At 35.2% G+C, this 4,359-nt stretch overlaps 1 pseudogene; it reads right to left on the reverse strand.

Moving 5' to 3' along the window:
* Window positions 1-2,320: 2,320 nt before the first annotated feature.
* On the reverse strand, window positions 2,321-3,244 carry LOC114114504 (olfactory receptor 4C11-like; annotated as a pseudogene).
* Between the last annotated feature and the right edge of the window lie 1,115 nt (window positions 3,245-4,359).

Genomic DNA, 4,359 nt, shown 5'->3' on the forward strand with positions numbered 1-4,359 from the left:
CAACCTATTTCTATTTCCTCAAGCCCTCAGCCCCTAGCACACACTTTTCTGTTTCTATGAAGTGACTATTTCTTTTTAAATTTATTTTGAATCAAAGGATAATTGCTTTACAATATGGGTTTGATTTCTCCCATACACTGACATTAATTAGCCATAGGGGTACATATATTCCTCCCTCCAAGGTCTCCCTCCCACTTTCACCCTTTCCCAGCCCTCTAGGTTGTTACGAAGCCCCAGTTTGAGTTCCCTGAGCCATACAACAAAGCCCCATTGGCTCTCTGTTCTACATGTGGTGGTGTCTATGCTTGCAGGCTTCTCTCTCCACTCCGCTCCCCCTCTCCCCCTCCCCACCCCCACTTTCATCCATAAGTCTGTTCTCTGTGTCTGTCTCCATTGCAGCCCTGCAAATAGGTTCCTCAGTACCATCTTTCTAGATTCCATGTATATATGTGTTAATATACAATGTTTGATTTTCTCTTTCTGACTTCTCTCTGTATAGGCTCTAGGTTCATCCACCCCATTAGAACTGACTCTGATACATCCCTTTTTATTACTGAGTATTGTTCCACAGAGTCGGACATGACTGAAGCAACTTAGCAGCAGCAGCAGCAGCATTGTTCCATTGCATGTATGTACCACAACTTCTTTATCCATTCATCTGTGAGTTGACTATGATTTGTTATTCTTTTGGTTTTTATTCAGATTCCACATTAACTCATATTTAAAGCTGGTGACACAAAATGTAAAAGCCTTGACTCTTGTTCCCTAAAGATTTCTTTATGTCTTAAGCAATAGCAATGCGTTTAACATCCTCTAAGATTTATATTTAATACTGCTAACAATACTGAACCAATGTGCTTTATAGTTAAGCGCATTCACTGAATGAAATAAAACTGTTATAGGTAAATATATAAGATGGCTGTTATTAAAATTTATAAATTTTAGTAGATTTTTTTAAAAATCCACTTTATGATGAAAATAAATAGACTTACTATATTGTCAGGTTTATTCAGAGTTCTTTATGTATACTACTTGTTTAATCCTCCCAGCAAGCCTATAAGATAGGAATTATTTTCGTTTTCAATCTACACACAAAAACGAGGCCCAGTATTCCATCTCTTTTCCTTGAAATTAAAGGACCATAAGATGGTAGAGACAGAATTTAGATTCATAGAGTCTGAGTTCAAAGCTCATACTCTTAATCATAATGTTCTACTACTCATCTCTAAGCTAGAATAAAAACAGTTCATGGCCACTTCATCAATTCCTGACTTTTCCTGTGTTGTAGGCCACGTTGAAGATGTGTGAATTAAGGGATAAAGTGGAGTAGAGGCCTTTATTTCTTACAGAGAATACATATGGATCTGGCTTAAAGCCTTGCTTCTGGTACTTTTTAGAACAACCTCAAGGGTATGTTCACTTCTCTGAACTTCAGATTTTCTGTTTGTATATCTTCAAAAGACATATGGAACTTCATAATATTTTTTGAGACATAGGATGAAAACAAAAAAGCACTGGATATATATCAGGCATTCTACTTCCTGAGAGAAGTGAAAGGATGCTTAGAGTTCACAGTTTCTCTTTTCTCTGAATCACTTTTGAGGGCAGGTGAATATTCAAAATTATGCATCATGTGTATATTATGTTCTAAAACTTGTTTAAAAATTGCGTTTTTCCAAATTTTAACTACAAATACTTTTGAAACACATAAAAGTTCCTAAATTTTCTTTCCTTGTATAGCTGATCCTATTATCTTAACTTTATTTTTCACCTGCATGTTAACTTATTTTGTTTTCTTCTTTATCTCTTTAACTTCATCATTCTTTCATCTGAAATACAAATAACGATGACAACCTGTACAGTGTCTGTATGTATATATGTGTGTGCTGGTTTTATACAGGAGTAAATTAGATGATTTTATGATGGAATAATTATTACTTCTTATAATTTTTTAAACTTTTTATAATATATTTTAAAAACAATTTTTATAATATATGGCTTTCCTCATGCATAGCATATAGGCAGTGAACTTTGCATTGACCTGGAATTTAAAAATTAAAAAAAAATGAGAAAAGGAAAACATATCATTTTACTGAATTTGTTTCAAAATAAACAGGAGAACAAGGTTGGAATTGGTAAATTTGGTCTATATAAGAATGAGAACCTTTGGCATTCTTCTCACTTGTGAACTAGAAAAAAGTAGCAACTCATAACCTTTCATGAAAGAATATATTATTCCCATAATAAACACATACTATCATATATCTGTACAGACTCAGTTAAACCATGACTCAATAAGTAATCAAGCAAGGTCCTCAATTCATCTTTTGGCTTCTGAGGTAATTCCGACATGCCATAACTTTCTTATGACATGTTTCACATCTGTATTCCTCAGTGTGTAGATGAGCAGATTGAGGAAGGGTGTTTCAATAGTATAAAATACCATCACCATCTTGTCCATGGGAAAAGTGATTGGGGGGCAGGAATAGATAAATATACATGGCCCGAAAAATAAGACAACTACAATAACATGGGAAGTGCAAGTGGAGGAGCTTTTTTCCTCCCTTCTTCATTTTGGTTTTGTAGTGAATGCCAGATAACAATATAGGAGATTATCAGAATTATAAAACCACTTGTGCAAATGAACCCACTTTAAACACCACCAGTAGGTTCATCACACAAATATCCATGCAAGCAAGTTTCAACAAGGGCTGCATATCACAGCAATAGTGATCAATCAAATTGGATTCACAGAAGGGCAATCTCAAGGCCAGGATAAGCCATAGAATGTATAAAAGATCCTATCCCTGCAGGAACAATCAAGATGATGCAGGCTTCCCGGCTGATGATGGTTGGATAATGCAAAGGCTTGCAAATGGCTACATAGCAATCCATGGCCATGAGGACCAGGACAAAGATCTCCATGGAGCCAGAAAATGCAGTGCAAAGACCTGAGTCAGGCACTCACTGTAGGATATGCTTTTCTTTGCAGACAGAGCATCTACAATTAATCTGGGAGTCATGGAAGTTGAAAAGCAGGAATCAACCAAGGACAAATAAAATAGGAAGAAGTACATGGGCTCCCAAGTGTTCGGCTAGACTTGATGGTCATGATAATAAGCAAATTCCCCACCACGGTTCTGAAATAGAAAATGAGGAAGGTTACAAACACCATTGTCTGTCTCTCAGGATCCTTTGTCAATCCTAACAGTATGAACTCAGTTACATTGTTATTTTGCAGCATCGTTTCACTTGATGAGAGGAAAGCACTGGTTAGAAAGAAATTCTGCAAAGGAGAAAAGGAAAGGTACTAATAAGGGTCAGAGCTCAAATAAGTGTGGGACTGCCACTATTCAAAGGGCACTCATTTATCTGCTATGTATTACTTTTATCTGAATGAAAAAGAATGTATAATACTTTATTTCCTTGACTGCATATGAAAATAATGATACAAGAAATAGGAAAACAATGAAAAATAAATTATACTTCAGACACAATAAGTACCCACACAAGATAGAGGGTGATACAGAGAGAAAGAAACAATCAACATAAAATTTTAGTAATGAATACACAGTAATTTGGTCCAGGCCATCATGTCACCTATTTTAATAGGTTGCTTTCAACTAAGTTTACTTTTTATTCTATTTCTCAAACATTTTGAGTTGTTTACAGTTTTAAAGTTAACTCCTATTATTAAAATGTAAAATCTTTAATTTATACTATGTTGTCCACTTCATTATTTTTCTGAGTCTTTCAATATGCTTTCTTAAGACACAGAGTCTCAGTGAGTCTAAAATGAAGGAAAAATATAAGTAAAACATTTCCCATAAATCAGAACACTGTTTCAATTTTCAGGTTTAAAATCAAGCACCAGGAATTTAGAAAATGAACTCAAGAAGCTCCAAGTCATACCTGAAACATTTCATTAACATTTTTGTGATATATATCTTGAAAGTCCTGTACTCTCATCTTACGTAAGAGAATATGAAAATTAAAAGGCAAATATTATTTATCATATCTAGCTAAATGCCAAACATTAGACAAATTGATTTATGTCCCCTATATTAGGGCTTCCTGGGTAGCTCAATGGTTAAAAAAAAAAAATTCTGCCTGCCAATGCAGGAGATGCAGGAGAAATGGGTTTAATCCCTTTGTTGGGAAGATCCCCTGGGGAAGGGAATGGCAACCCATGCCAGTATTCCTACCTGGAAAATTCCATGGACAGAAGAGCCTGTTGAGTTGCAGATCATGGGACACAGAGTAGGACACGACTAAGTGAAGGAGCAGGCATTCACACCTTTATTTTATTCAAATAGAAGTTAATAGCAAATTACAAATATCAAACTGGAAAAGTATGTT

Source organism: Ovis aries, chromosome 4 (genome assembly GCF_016772045.2).
Source record: "Ovis aries strain OAR_USU_Benz2616 breed Rambouillet chromosome 4, ARS-UI_Ramb_v3.0, whole genome shotgun sequence".
In the NCBI taxonomy this organism is placed as follows: Eukaryota; Metazoa; Chordata; class Mammalia; order Artiodactyla; family Bovidae; genus Ovis; species Ovis aries.